At 33.9% G+C, this 16,662-nt stretch overlaps 1 long non-coding RNA gene across 2 annotated transcripts in view; it reads left to right on the top strand.

Annotated features, from left to right (window-relative positions):
• LOC140518609 (uncharacterized) overlaps positions 1-16,662 on the top strand; it is a 321,838-nt gene that overhangs the window by 80,044 nt on the left and 225,132 nt on the right. The window lies entirely within an intron of this gene.

Here is a 16,662-nt window from a genome sequence, read left to right on the forward strand (position 1 = left end):
TTCTGCAGTCCTGAAAGAATGACTAGTTGTGCTTTTTAGGCCACTGTCACATGAAAGACTGTGGAAAACAGATGTACTACATAACTGGAGGTACAGCATCCTGATTAAGAAAAAAGAAGAGGTGATAGAATAAAATGTGCCAACTATGTGTCAGTGACTTTAACATTGACTCCATGGAAAGTTCTAGAAGAGGTGATTCAATGTAGGGATCATAAACATCTTGGAAGGGAAAATGTAATAGAGTAGATCATGCCAGGTAATCATCACTTTTTTTTGGTGGCAGGGGGGAGAGAGAGGATTACTTAACCAATAGATAAGAGGGACATCATAGATATAGATTACTTTGAATTTAGCAATATTTTCAAAAAGTATTTTATACCATTTTTAGAAGACTGTGGTTTGGATGATAATACTGCTCTAGGCACTAGGAATTGTTGGATGGCTTGATTTAAAGAGGGGCTGTTGATGGTTCAGCGTGAAATATGACAGGTAGTCTCAATTGGAGTACTTCAAAGCTCTGTGTTTGGTCCTGTGCTATTTACAATTTTTTATCAATTACTTGGATTAAAGCTTAGCAAATTTGGAGATGACATAAATTTTGGACGCATAGTTATTAGATTACAGAGTGAGGGTCCAGAAGAATCTTGAGAAGCTAGAGCATTGGGTTAAATAAAATAAATATAAAATGAAATTGGTATGAACGGCAAGTCTTGTGTAAAAAAAAATGTGTAAAAGTGAATAATGTTTATCACATCTTACTTTAGGTACAATTTAAATTAAGGCTCCCCTTCCTTTTCCTCTCCTTCTTCTCCTGGCCTCAAAGTTCCTCTCTCTCACTTTCTTTCCTTCTCTCTCTACTACATGAGATTTGAGAAAAATCTTTAGTGTTATGAATAGCATATTTACAATGAGTTACCTCTGTACTTGGTAAATATCATCCTGATTATATAAATTTTATTTGACTTAGTTTCCATTTTCTGCCCTTGTCCCAAAATTCTGGAGGTGAACCTTGTTTAGACCCTGTGATTTACTCTAAATTATTCTTTTCCATAAACATTCATTACTTTCATCATTGAAGATAAAGACTCACTACTATTTAATTATATTATAATTTAATGTTTAAAACTGTATTGTCTGTGGATGAAAACTTTGGCATCGTGTAGTCATGATCCAGAATAATAACATATTATACACCATATTATACAATGAAAATACAGTTGGACCTGTATTCTGCATGTGAAATCCTGGCTTTGCCATTTACTCTCTGTAACTTTAAGTATGCCACTTAAGCTCTCAGAGCTTCAGTATATTTATCTGGAAAAGGAGAGGGTAGGACTAGACTACACATATTTTATAGTCTCTCCTCAAGCTCTTAATAAATGCATGATTTTGCCAAGTGATAACTTCTCTAAGCTTATGACTTCTCTCTAAGTTTGGAGTAATAATGCTCATTCTACACACTATATCACAGTATTTTGAAGGTAGAAAAGTACTTGGAAAATTATCATTTAAGAAACAGAAGTTAACCTGTTATCAGAATCCCCCCAAATTTTAATCTCACTTTAAAAAAATATAGATTGAACAACCTTAGGAAAAAGCCTTATATCTTTGCTTCCCTCCCTCCCTCCCTTCCTTCCTTCCTTCCTTCCTTCCTTCCTTCCTTCCTTCCTTCCTTCCTTCCTTCCTTCCTTCCTTCCTTCCTTCCTCCCTCTCTCTCTTACTTCACTCTCTTCCTCCTTGCTTCTTTCCCTCTTTCCTCCTTTCCTTCTCTCCTTCCTTCCTTTATTCCTTCCTTCCTTCTTTCCCTTTCTCCTTTTGTTATTTTCCTTCCTTCTTCCTCCCTCCCTTCTTTCCTCCTTTCTTCTTTCTCTTCTTCCTTCCTTCTTTCCATCCTTCCTTCATTTACTTTCTCCTTAATTCCATCCTTCCTTTCCTTTCTTTTTCTCTTCTTTTTCACTTCTTTCCCTCTTTCCTCCTTTCCCTCCTTCCTTCCTTCTTTTCTTCATTCCTTCCTTTCCTTCTTTCCCTTCCTCCCACCCTTTCTTTCTCTCTCCCTTCCTTGCTTCCTTCCAAAACTTAAAAGTAACAGCACATAAAATAATTTTAAATAAGTTACAATCAACAAATCACCTATACTATTTTAAAGAAAAATAAAAACCTGAGGTGAGATTTAGTGATATATTTAATGTCTATTTTTAACTAAGAAAATCCCTATATAAGAAAAACATGTATTGTCATTCCAGGGGATACCCTGATTTAAAGTGTTGTTACACTAAAGAAAAAATTCATATTCCTATTCTTGTACATGTAATCATTTCTACGGGAAATATTCTCTTGGGCTTATTTTTCTCATACAGATATAGCAGCAAGACGATTTAGAATTTGTCAGTTGGGACTCAGAAGACAGATCCAATTACTCATCAACTTGCTAAGTTGTTAAAATGAATTATTTCCTTTTTCTGTGGGCATAGTCTAATAATACAGTGAACTGTTTGGAGTGTGAGACTCATTTGAATTAAGTTCTTATTTTGGAAAAACTGTTCAACTGAGACATCATTGGAGAGTTTTGCTTTGAATTAGTGTGATTTAATCTTGTGCCCAGGTTTTAGACGTGCCTTACTGTTAGTTTGGGTTTAATGCTGGGACAAAAGAAGTTACGCATAGGTCATTGAACAGTTAAAATGAGGAGGTTGATCTAGCCCTAATATGACAAAAATATGCAACAAGGATCCAGTGGCTCTTAAATTCTATAGTCACTGGTCCTTTGTCTCCATATTGAAATGCTTCTGGTCAGCACCTATGGGTGTGATGACTCTGATGGTGTCACACATCCATCAAATGCAGGGAAGGGATACAAATTTAAATATAAAGTCTCAGAGTATAAGTGTAAAGTCAAACAGTACAAAAAATATACAATGTGAAATCAAGTTGCCATTATGACATTTTAGCTTATTTTGGAGACATTTCAAATTAATACATATCCCTTCCCCTCTCCTTTTTCCTTTCTTTTCTCCCATTTCTTTTCTTTGTATTCCACATGAATGGGAGTTTTTAATGTCCTTAGGTGATCAGGATGCCTAGCAATGCATCCAGAAGGTACTAGGAAACCATATTAATGGAGGCAGTATCCAACCACATCCTGATTATAGATTTGTCATCTTTTAGGGAAAGCTAATGCCTATATGTCAGAGTGAAGATGGTGACAGAGTAGCAGGTATGGGAAACTCTTAGAAATCAGTCCTATAAAACCAAGTAAAATATGTTGCCACCAATACACATCGGAAGTGGTTGGGGAAGAGAAACAGGGACAGATATCTTGTACTTTTGTGTACATAAGGGGATCACAGTTAGATAGTGCAAGGAGCAGAGCACAGAACTTGGAGTGGGGAAAGCCTAAATTCCAATTCAACCTCAGATACTAATTATACAAATCTGAATACGACTTTTAACCTCTCTGTGCCTTAATTTCTGCATTTGTAAAATGAACATAATAATAGGGCCTTCCTCAGAGGGTTATGAGAATGAAATGAGATAAGATATTCAAAGTGCTATTTAAAACAAGCCACTATATAAATGTTAACTATTATTTTTATTACCATTATTATTTTTTTCAAATCATTAATTTAGTAAAAGACAATGGAAATACAATTGTCCTTTCAGTCAAGAGTTGCAAACTATAGTTATAGGTTAGTCATTAATTTACTGGGTTAACTTTTGTAACCTCTTTGGACTCACTCTCTCTCTCTCTCCCTCTCTCCACACACAGACATACACACACACATTTATTATGTGTATATATATATATAGTATATGTATATTTATGTGTGCACATGTATGTATACACACATTATACATATACATGTACATTTTTGTCTATGGTTATATTAATATTTAGTTATGAATTTTTTTCTATCCCACAAACCCAATTCTGTAGTTGATACTCCGATTATATTGAACAAAATTCATTGATGAAATGAAGGGATATGGGAGAGGAGATTGGAGTCAAAGAGAGAGAGAGAGGGGGTAAAGAGATCTGCAAAAGAGAGATTACAACGAAAGAAATAGGATGGTGGTAGGAAATTTTAGAAATGAAAATTTTTTTTTTAAAAATTAACTCTTACTTTCAAAATTCAACATAATATTGGTTAAGTATTTAGATGACCTAGGGTGAGAATGCAAAGATAAAAATGATAAAATCTTGAATTCAGCCTCCACAAATCAACTTTTGCAGTCCTAACTGTACACTGCCCTGATCAGACTATTTCTGTGGTATTATGGCTAATTCTAGATAGCATATTTAGGAAGGCCATTGATCAACTGGAAAGTTTACAAAGGAGATTGACCAGGATGCTGGAAGGCCTCAATCTCATTTCATAGAATTGATTGAAGGAAATGGGGTTATTTAACCCCAGTTTGGGAAAAGAGACATTTTAGGAGGGACATGATCTCCAGACCATCTTCCAGGCATTTGAAGATCTCTCATATAAAAAAGGAATAATATTGTTTTGTTTGGCTCCAGAAAACAGAACTAGGCACAATGAATAAAAGCTATAGAGATGTAGATTAAAGGTTGATGTAAGGGAAAACAAAACACAACATCCTAACAAGTCTTATCCTGAAGTGCCTTTGGTTAACTTGGGAAGTGGTGGTTTCCTTCTTAATATAGCTCTTCAAGCATTCTAAATAACCTTTTGTTAGGTAGATTGTAGAGAATATTCAAGAACAGATATATAATCTGAAGTAGAAGAGTCTGTGGTTTTGCAGGATAAGCCCCTAAGGAAGATGAATGACATTAGGAGATAGAATGAGAAAAGAGAGAAACAGGATAGATTTTTAAAGTGAAAAAAAGAAGGCAAAGAGAAAGTCATGTAATGGAAATAGATGTTTTTCTTAAATTCAAAAACTAAAAATAAAAGTAAAACAAGCTGGGAGTGAAATATTTTTAAAAACAAAATATTAGACTAAAGTGTAGGAACTTCTTTGCTTTTTCTCTTATTTTAATTCTTTAATTTGGCCCCCAAAATGTGGCTTGATAAAGTGGCAAGTAAAAATAAAACTGAGGTAAATTGAAGCAAGCCTTTTCAGGCAAGATAAAAATTTATTAACAGCGACACTATAACTTTTAGTAAAGTGCTAGTCACCCTAGCCACCTCAGCAAAGGCCAAAGACCCTTCCACCCCACCAAAGTATGAGAGACAGGAAAGAGGGAATTCTAGATGGTTAGGAAATGTCACAGTTGGCTACATCTAGGAAAGGTGGGTTGGCCTTCATATGTGGCTAACCATGCCTCTCTGGTAATTGGGAATATTAAGTGGTTTGTGGGACCCAACTCCCTATAGAAATCTTAGCTACCAAAGCAAAACCATCCAAATTAGATTCCCCCCCCTCCTTTGCCCCCGCTTTGGGTCTCCTCCTTGGAGACTGAATCACCTCTAATTTTTATAAGGAGACAGGACAGAACAGGGCAGAGTTGTTCTCTCTGGGGAGGGCCTATCTACCTCAAGCTGCTTCTCTATTATCACTAAATAGAAGCAAGGATCTGACTTAAATTGGTTAGCTAGGAAATGCCCTGGATGTAGGAATGATCACATCACTCCTCCATGCCTTGTGAACTAGACAGAGAAATGGGGTCTGACAAGGGAGAGGAAAAGATGGATTATAGAATAATAGTAATTACTAAATGATAGAGAAAAGAATAACGTATTGTGAGCAATACATAACACATGCATGCACATTGTATCTACTCATGTATGAACATATACATATATACACAATAATCATACTAGCTTTTATATAGCACTTTAGGGTTTACAAAACACTTTACACATATCTCATTTGATCCTCACTACAAACCTGGGAGGTGGGTGATATTATTATTCTAATTTTACAGAAGAGGAAACTGAGGTTAGGAGAAGTCAAGTTACTTGCCCTGGGTCGCTTAGCTCTTAAACTGCCTGAGAGTAGATTTGAATTCAAGTCCTCTTGATTCCCAGCCCAGGGGTCTCTTCACTGGAACGCCTACCTGCCCTATATAATCATAGATGTTGAATTTTAGAGTAGAATAGGTTTTAGGTATTGCAATTTCCTATTTTTCATACCAGGAAACTGAGTTGCAGAGAAACTAAATTATTTGTCCAAGATCACACAACTATTTAAATCATGCAGAACCAGGACTCTGCTATATATCATAATTCCTTGACCTTTGCTTATTCTACTACACAAGATACGCCTTTTATTATTTGTCTAGTACAACTACTTTTAAGACATGGTTTATAAATGGTTATCTGCTTGTGCTAGCTGATTTTCAGAAACATTGTGTTTGCCAACCCTACTCTAGGGCCTGGGAACATTGAAGATCAAATTGGTCAATCTGAGTTGATGAAACAATTAAACTAGTATGAGGCCAAGCAAAGTGAGATCTTTTGCTGTTTTTGTTTTAGTATAATCAAGAAGTATGATGCCTCTATTTGTGTGATTAAAGAAGATCTTCCCCACCCATTGATGGGTCTGTCCATTGAGAGGGAAGCTTGATTAGGGGAACTGTTTTGTAGGAGAGTATCAAACACTTTTTGTTTTTTCTATTGAGGCAGTGAGTCAGAGGATCATGCCCTCTGGCTCTGAAAAGTATATAAATATTCAGAGGGTGAGGTTATACTTTGATGCTTACTGGCTGGAAGTGTTTATTTGGCCAGAGGAGGGCTCTGGAAAGCTGCGAAGAAGCTCCCTCCCCCTCTGAAAACTCAGATGTTGGTGCTTCTCTCTCTGGTAACTATGGTCAGACAGTTGGACCTGTCTGTTAAATTGTGATGTACGTATTGGTTATGGTCAGACAGAGGGAGCCATGTCTGTTGATCTTAGATTTCTCTGTATTTTCTCTGAAGTTCAGGGTGCTGACTTTTCTCTCTTAACTTACTGAATGATAAATGTACTTTATTAAAGTGATTGTTAACCTTTCAAAAGCTGCCTTTCCTTTTAGAAAAGCAGATCAAAGAACCTGTGATAGCAGCCCCCTCTGTGTATATTGGGGTGCTTACTGTGCAAGTAGATGAAAAAATTTAGAATAATGCTTCAGTATATTTTTTAAATTTTATTTTAGACTCAAATACTAGAATACAAATACACAGTAGAGAAAAGAAACAAAAAATGTATCATAAATTTAAATATTGGAACTTAAATACAAAGTAAGAAGGAAAAAAAAGCATGCCATGTACATAGTAGAACATAAGAGAGGATTCAAAATATGTAATAATGAATTTTCATTTCAAGAAACCCTGTATGATATATGGTACATGTTGTATTGAGAACTGTCCATCTTTTCTTTGTTTCCTTGCAAGTTTTCTTTTTTTCTCTACTGTGCACTATACTTTGTTCTGTTTTTCCCTCCTGTCAATCTCCCCAGAAGGCTGCAATTGACTATAGCTATGGTGTATACATGCACACACACACACACACACACACATATATGTGTATATATATATATATATATATATACATACATACATATGTAGACATATACTTTTCCCAAAGAAATTCTATTACTGATCTTTGCTTTTGTTTAAGCATATCTCATGTTTCCTATCCCTCCTGCCTCTTCTACTTTACTTCTACCTGCTACCTTGCCCTCCTATTACTTGCCTACCCTCCTATAATGGTCCCTCCCCTTTCCTCCCATTCCCAAAAATCTAAACACCCTTCTATAGCCCCTTATAACCTATTTCCTCACCCTCCCCTCTAAAGATCCCTTACTTGTCCTCTCCCCCTCCCTGTCCCCTTACCATTTTATTTCTTCTGAATTTAGAAGACTTTTGTACTCTTCTAAATATATATGTATTGTTCCCTCTTAAACCCATTTGAGATGAAAGTAGGTTACCAGAACTACCACCTCTCCCCCCCATCTAATTCCCTCTGTGTCTTCCTCTTGTACCTCATTTGTATAAAATAATTACTCTTTGTTGCTGTTTCTAAATGGTTTTACTTTTTAAATTCATATCACACTCAGGTTTATCCCAATCTTTCTTATGAGGTACCCAATTATTAATAAAGATCTTAGACATACATTTTGCCTTTTACATATTTAAAAAGTAAATGGTCTGTCCTTATTGAATCTCTTGTAATCACGCTTTGGTATGTACCTTATGTTTCTCTTGACTCTTGTATGTCAAATATTCTATTACCTTCGGGTTTTTTTTTATTTTATTTTAACAAAGTCTTGAAAGTCTGACAATTGATCAGATGTCTTTTTTTTTCCTTCAGGATTAGGCTTAACTTTCCTGGGTATGATATTTTTCTGCCAGAGTTCCAGTTTTTTGCTCTTCAATATAGAGTATTCCAAGACCTGTGGTCCTTTTATATCTCCACTACTAGGTCTTATGTGATTCTTATTGCGCCACTGTCGTATTTAAATTATTCTTGTTGAGGTTTTTGGAATTTGACTATAATATTCCTATGAGTTTTCCTCATAGAGTCTCTTTTAAGTGATGCCTCAGGACATTTTTCTTTAATTATTTTATTATTGTATTGATTCTTTTTTTGATCATAGCTTTCAGTTAGTCTGATTATTTTTATGTTTTCTCTTGTTGATCTGTTCTCCAGATCTGTCATCTTTCTTATAAGATGTTCTGCTTTCTCTTCTTTTTTTCCCATTATTCATATTTTGTTGAATTATTTCTTGATGTCTTATAATTTCACTGGCTTCATCTTGCCCAATTCTAATTTTCAAGGTTTCATCTTCTTCATAAAGATTTTGTATCTCCTTTTCTAATTGCTTGACTTTTCCTTTTATAATCTTCCTGTTTTTCTTGGATTATTCTTATTTTTTTTCCTCCACAGCTGTCATTTATTTTTAAAATCTTTTTTAAGATCTTGTATGGATTCTTTTGGGTCAGGTGACCATTTGGTGTTACTTTTGGGGGTTTCTTTACTTCAATATCCTCCTCTGAAAATGAATCCCAGTTTTCTATATTCCCATAATAGCTTCTTATGATTGGATTCTGAGTATTTTTGTGGTAATATCTTCATTTTTGTAGTCACCTCTAGCCCTGGTGTATGAAAAATGGTGCCTGTTGCCCCAGATCTTCATTTCTCCCCTCTAACCTGGAGCCAAAGTGAATCTCTAACCTCCTGTAAGTACACGTAGCCAGGGGCTTTCTGCCCCACTGCTTTTACACTCACCAGGTGTGTGCTCTTTCTTTCTCACCTGGTTGTTCTTCACAGCACAGCTGGGCATTCCTTGTCAGCAGAGGTTCCCTCCATCTTCCCCTGACTCAGAAGGCCAAATCCTCTCACTATCCAGGTGAGAAGTTCCTGTTGCTGGGGCTAAGGCAGCCTCTCAACCAAAACCAGGCTTTGCTGCTTGCTATTTAAAAGGGCTGGTGGCTTGTTGTTAAAGAGGACCCTAGCCTGGAGGTCCTTATTCTTCATGGGAAAGAAACTTCGTCCTGTGATTTTTCTTCTGATCTTCTCAAATTGTTGCAGGAAGACCGCTGTTGTGTCCCTATTCCTATTTATTTTTGCCAACACTTTGTTCTCCCTAAGGTGCTATTTTGTCTCTATTTTGGGTGGGGGGGCAGGGGAGAAACTTGAAGAACTTGCAATTTTGTGATTTGTTTCACCATTTTCCCAGAATCCTCTAATACTTCAATATTTTTAAAGGATTGATTCCATGGATGTGCTCCTCACTCTGTGAGCCAGGATGCACATTAGTAAGTCTATTTTTGAGATCTAATGCAGCACCAAAAATACTATTACCTGATAGTCAACCATCTCATTATAAACCTTCTCTCAGAATTGGTTGAGGCAAGTTTTCAGCCAAACTGCAGATTGCTGTAGTCGATGTAGTTCTAAAGTCGCTGTGATTCTACAATGTTTATAGCTCAATAGGATCTCCTACAATTTTTTTTAACTGGAAATTCTGTGTTTCAGTGAAATATGAGATTATGACATATATGCAAAGAAAATACTCAATTTTGTCATCTGCATAAAGGGTTCGGTAATGCCAGTAGTAGTACAAGATTGTTGTGAGACTCAGTTAAATTTTGAAATAACGAATAAATTAATGTTTATTTTTTTTTCCTTTATTAAAAAAATAATTATTTAGTACTTTACTTTAAAGGACATGTATTTATTTCATTTCCTGACTGTAACTCCATATACCGAGACTGAATATAAAGAAATTTTCAAACATTACTATGATATATCACTGTCAGTTGTGATTCACTTCCAAGGTTATTGTAATGCTCAAAATATTTCCAGACTTAAAGTGCTATCCACCTGTCAGGTACCATAGTTACAGAAATTATGTAACATCACAAAATTGAGGAAGCTTGTTTTTAGGAAATGTATAGTATTATCTTAAATCACTATTATTTGAAGGAATAGGACCTTATATTAACAACATGCAGGCTGCTGAATTTCGGTATTCCAGTTAAGCAAGCCACAACTAGTTTTGGTTTGACTTAACGCATAGGGAGGAAAGTTTTGAATATATATATACGTATATATATATATACATATATATATATGTATATATATATATATACACATCTTAGATGAATTGCTGGAGATCTTTATGTATATTGGTAATATTGTGGCTTGTTATGTAGGACTCAGGGAATGAGATACAGATTTTACTATCAAAACTAAAGGATATTTCAAAATTGAACTAATATTTGCCATTGAAGATATGGCTCTAGATTCACAGTCTTTTAAAGCTGTTCTTAAGTTATATTTTTTTTAATATCAGTATTTTTTTTAAAAAGCTTGTGTCCTATTCTTTCAAGGCTTTTAACATCTAAGCTAAGTACCATATGACCTATAAATTCTGAATCATTACATCATTTTAAAAACAAGATTTTTTTTATCCTCTTCATTCTGAATGAACCATGTAGAGTCCTCACAGCACAAGAATTAGCTTGTTGGGGGGAGAGGGAGATGGGAAATCAAGGATAATTAAAATCCTGCATTTTATTTTTAATGGTGAGAATCTTACCTTGAATTACTAGGGCTGAGAGATTGCTGACTGACTCCTTGAGTCTATCTGTGGTTTTCAGAAGAAAAAAAACAAAAAAAAAACACCTAAGCTTTCATTTGATGTTGTAACTCTCTCAGGTTTTTATTATGATATATGAACAGTTAACCTTGTATCCTGTGTTCCAAAGTGGGTACCAGGCACATATTTACATGGTGACTTATAAAGAATGTGGGCACCAATACTTCCCCAAAGAAATAAAACTTCCTTGCACAAAGCATGGGACACTGAATCTGCAAGACATTTTACTGCATCCATCAATAATTTGCATTTCTCTCATGGGGTAAGCATGATGCAGTCCTGGCAGTATGCCTGTAGCCATCTCACCTTGAGCTGAGAAAGAATAAATATTGTCTATCCTGATCACCATATGGAAGGGAATGTTTTCAAGAAAACTGAGAGATGGAATAAGAAATTCTATATACATATGTGTGTACATATATATGTATATGTATGTGTACATATACACTCATATGTCTGTATAAATATGTATATCCAGGTTCTTCCAAAATTCTTGGCTTTTGGGACATTCTGTCTATCTTGAAACATAGGTGGTACAAAAGGGAAGAAAGATCTATCAGATGAAGTGTGACCTATCAAATGGTACCTGGGATAAGAGTATACATAAAATCTAAGCTCTAAATAACACTGTTTTTAAATGAAAACTCATCTTTCTAGGAGTATAAAATCTTCCATCTTCTACCATTCATTCTTCTGATAGTCTGGCAAGGAGAGGGAGAATAAATAACTGAACCCCAACTATGTACAGCATTTTTTCAAGAATTTCATATATAACCCAGAAACTCGGACGTATAATTCCCTACTTTTTTCCATTGTAATGTCATTGAAAATAAAATGAGAAAAAGAAATCAGTAATGTTTCTATGGTCTAGGGATCATTAGGTGATAGCTCAAATGTTCAAAGGGAACTCAAACATCATCTAGTCTACCCTACTCAGTTTATAAATGAGGAAATGGAAATCTAGAGATTATAAATAATTTTTTTTATTTTACTTTTTCCAAGTCACCTAGGTAGCAAATGGCAGAGGGAAAATTAAAATGTATGTCCTTTGACTTCAGAGTTGGTGTTCTTTCCACTGTACCTACCATACTATTTAGATAGAAAAATACTTCTACCAGATTTAGAGCTGGAAGAGATACATATTCCAATCTCCTCATTTTATAGATGAATAAATTGAATAAACAAGTTATTTTTAGATCTGATATTAGACAACAGGATCAACATTTGGTACATTTTCTACAAGGTTTCAATCGGTTAAAAGCTGTGGGTTTGTGGAAAGGTTTTAAATTGTAACCAATACAGGGGAAATGGAATGTGTAAAGTGTGATTAAAATTTGAGAACACTGGAAAAATAACCAGTGAAAAAATCTACCCTCTTATACCTTTTCAATTCAAGAATAATGTTCAAAGACTCATAAAACTGAGGTCATTTTTCCTCCAAAGAAATGGTGACCAGAGAACCCGGTAAAAATTTTTAAAGAAGGGCAAGTCACAACAAGAAAATTAATAGGTTTGGGTTGTGATAACAGTTTAAGACAAACATAAAACAATACAAAAATGATTAGGTTAGGCAGTTTGTTGTGATTATAGAACTATTTTTTTTCAAGAAAGTTGCTGAGATTTCCGATTGAGTTGAGACTGGAATTAAAATTTTAAGTTTCTAGTTAAGTGAATATTTTTTTTTAATCTAATTTTTAAAAAAATTTACAAATTTATTTTTTTCTTTTTCCCTGAACCAGTCATTTCCCTTTAAATGCTAAAGCTAAAGCTTTCCTCTATAACAAAGAAAAACATATTTGCACAGAAGTGATCTGACAGCATATACCATATTGTTCATGTGTAGTACCTTGACTCTCAATGAGAGAAAGAAGATATGTTTCAACATTTGATCAATAAGCATTAATTAAACACCTATTAGATGTCAGGCATTAAGCTAGGTACTGAGGATACAAAAATAAAAATCAATTTCTTGCCTCGAGGAACTTAGTATTGTAAAGGAGAGAAACAGCATATATACACTGAACTTAATACAGATTCTATACAAAGTAGTCTTTTTTTCTTCTTGGCAGGGGTAGGGGGATGCCATATCAACTGGAAGACTGGGGATCATGAAGGTCCCCATGATCATCATCAGTTCTCCATCATGACAACTTATCATTTCCACTAATCAGTGATTAACTGACTTGTTGCATAATTTTTGTTCATGCCATAGTCATTTATTTATATTGTTGTTCCCCTGATTTCTCTAAACTTACTCCCTCTTAACACATACAAATTTTCATATTTTTCTATTCTTCGTAGTCATTACTTCTTAAAATTTAATAATGTTCCATAACTTTCTTAGCGAATATTCCTTTAAAAAAAGGCTGATAGATGAATAGGTATGAAGCATTTAGTTGTTATTTTTTTAATTCTAAATTGTTTTACCAAATGTTTGATCTAATTCATAGTCCATCCAACTCATCCATCTCCAGATTTTATGATTTTTGTCATTTGAAGTTTGGAAAATAATACTTCATAATTGTTTTTGTCTGTTTCTCATTTGTTAGAAAAAGTGTGCAATCTTTTCATATGGGAACTTACAATCCTTTTAAAAATTTTGGGGGAGGATTTATACCTTTTAACCATGTATTGGAGAATGATTCAGTTACATAAATTTGAATCTATTCCCTACATTTCTTAGAATTTCAGTAAACAGAGAATTGGATTTGGAATCTTAAAGACTTGAGTTTGTGTGACCCTATGTGACCTATGTGACCCTAAGCCATTGGCTTAACTCAGGTTCAGTTTTCATGTCTATAAAATGGAAATAATAATATCAACCTGCTAACACAGTTGTGGTTAGGATCCAATGAGATAATATAGGTAACATGTATTAACTTCAAAGTTCTATACAAATTTTAGCTATTTGTATCAAGGACATTTTATGAGAATAATTTTTTTCTCACTGAAATATTTCTCTTTATGTTGAATATCATTAATTTTGTTCTGTGAAAGTTTAATATTATAAATTAATAAATACAAATACACATTGAAATGATTTCTTTTTACTTTACTGAAGTATTTTATTTGGTTGTCAGTCATCCCTACACTGTAGACAAAACTTTGTAAAATGCCTCCTTCTATTCTTTTCTTTAAAAAAAAAATAACTTACTATATTTAGGTTACATTTAGAGCCTTTTATGTCATATTATAAAAATTCTAATTTCTCCTAAACTGCCTTCCATTTATTCCATAAGTGAATACAAAATCTGCCCCTCAGTAGTTTTTCATTAACTTCCAGACAAACAAACTCGACATACTTCTATTAAGTGTATGTATTTGTTGACTATCTAAAACTCTTTCCTTTTAAAAAAAGGTATTGATTTAAGAAACAGTAGAGGTTAGGAGAAAACCAAATAATTTTCTGGATTCTTTTTTTTTCTTTTCCTAAAAGTTTCTTGTACCTTGATGAGCTTAAGATCACGTTCTGCTTTATTTTCAAACAAACTTACCCATCTTTAATTTAGACTCTGGGGGTTTCTGGTCTGAGGCAATCCCTTTTGTATTTAATTTCTCCATTGACTTAATTAAACTCAACAGTTTTTCACTAGGAGACTTTTCTCACCAGGAGGTTTTTCACAACTCTCTTCATAATCCATTCTCTCCTCTTGGTCTTTCAGGCGATGAAATCATAATCCTATCTTTTGCAACATCACAGGCTGATAACAGCATGAACACACTTGGAGGATTCTTGCTCTCATTAAGCTTTTAATTTCTCTATTGACTTTAATTAAGCTTGAGAGCCTTTTGCAATAACAAGGAGGAAATAAAAACCTACACGGGTTTATATGTTGGATTCATAGCTTTGTACTACCTGGCCATAGAAGAAATTTTGAAGCAAACAGTTGATGAAAGTTTTCTTGATAGCCCAAAAATACATGGAAAAACATAACTGCTGCTGCTATTTTCTTACTTTGAGAAGAGGCAGGAAAAAAAGCTACCAAATTAATTATGATCAAAAGGATGCAATCTTTACTTGACAAAAACTGGAAGATTTTTTATTTTTGCAAAAATCCTGGTTCTCTAGTTTTTCATAGGATATTTTGAAAGGCAACGTACTAAATCCAATATCATTTGGTAAAATGCCCAGGATTTCATATTTCCTGGGTGAATCTGGTGAAAAATGTCATCACTTCATTATTTATAATATTTTGGTTTTATCATTATGGCTCAAAAGTTTTTACTAAACATTTATAAAATAATAAGCCTCATATTTATATGGTATTTTAAGGTTTTCAAAAATCTTGTCTCACAACAACCATGTTAGCAAGTATGTTAGGAAGCATGCTAATTGTTGAAGAAATGAAGAAAGTTAAAGAAGAAATTTAAATAAACATTCCTCACCCTCAAGGTGTTTATATTCTATCAGGAGAGAAATACATAGACATGGGTACTTGAAGAAGTTAAGTGACTGTTTAATGGAAATTCCAGTAACAAGTGTCAGAGAAGGGATGGTTTGCTGACACCTACAATGTAGGTAGTTTCTTTTTGTGCAAGACACTGTGCTAAAAACATGGGGAAAAAAGAACTGTAGTTTATAGAAACTATTGTCTATTATGTGAAATAAAACAGATAGATACAGAGACAAGATAGAATGCTAAAGTACAATAACAGAAACACAAAGTCCTGTTTAGCTCAGAAATAGCAGGAATACCTCTAGATTTAGCAATTTTGAAGATAAATTTTTTTTGTGTTAAACATTGACAGAATTTAATTACATGTAATTGCAATTAAGAAATGTGATATATTTATGTAAAAAAAACAACACCAAGCAATCAAACATTCAAGTACAAAAATAATTTGCATTTTTCCCTAATGGGAAAAAAAAAGATGATTAAGCTTCAATTCATTTATTAAAATATTTAATGGAAATTGTAATAAGTCTGGAAAAATATAATATGCTTAAAATGTATGAAAGATTGAGGTTTTTTCTGTGACTACTGATCATGGTACAGGATTATCAATGCAATTTCAAAAATATCATGTACATTAAGTGAACTATTTGTATATTATAACTTCTAAACAGATGAGGACTTTATTTTTATCTTTTTCTTTGTGTTCTCTGTCCTTTTCTCATTGTACTCCAATACATAGTAGACATGTAGTATAAACTGAAATGAACTGAATCAGTTTTTTCTTTTTTCTTTTCCTTAATAGTATTTTATTTTATTTTCCAATTACATGTGAAGATAGTTTTCAACATTCATTTTGTAAAATGTGCAATTCCAAATGTTTCTCCCTCCATCAACCCCTTCCAAGAGAGGAAGTAATCTGATATAGGTTTTACGTGTACAATCACTTTAAATATATTTCCGTATTAGTCATATCATGAAAGAAGAATCTTAAGAGTAGAAAAAAAACACAAGAAAGAAAATAAAATGAAAATAATATGCTTCAATATGCATTCAGACTACACTGTTCTTTCTGTGGATGTGGTTAGCATTTTCCATCATCCACCTTTTGGAAGTGTCTTGGATCATTGTATTCCTGAGGAGAGCTAAGTCTATCATAGTTAATCATCACACAATGTTGCTTTGGTTGTGTACAATGTTCTCCTCATTCTGCCTATTTCA

This window comes from Notamacropus eugenii, chromosome 1, assembly GCF_028372415.1.
Source record: "Notamacropus eugenii isolate mMacEug1 chromosome 1, mMacEug1.pri_v2, whole genome shotgun sequence".
Lineage (NCBI taxonomy): Eukaryota > Metazoa > Chordata > Mammalia > Diprotodontia > Macropodidae > Notamacropus > Notamacropus eugenii.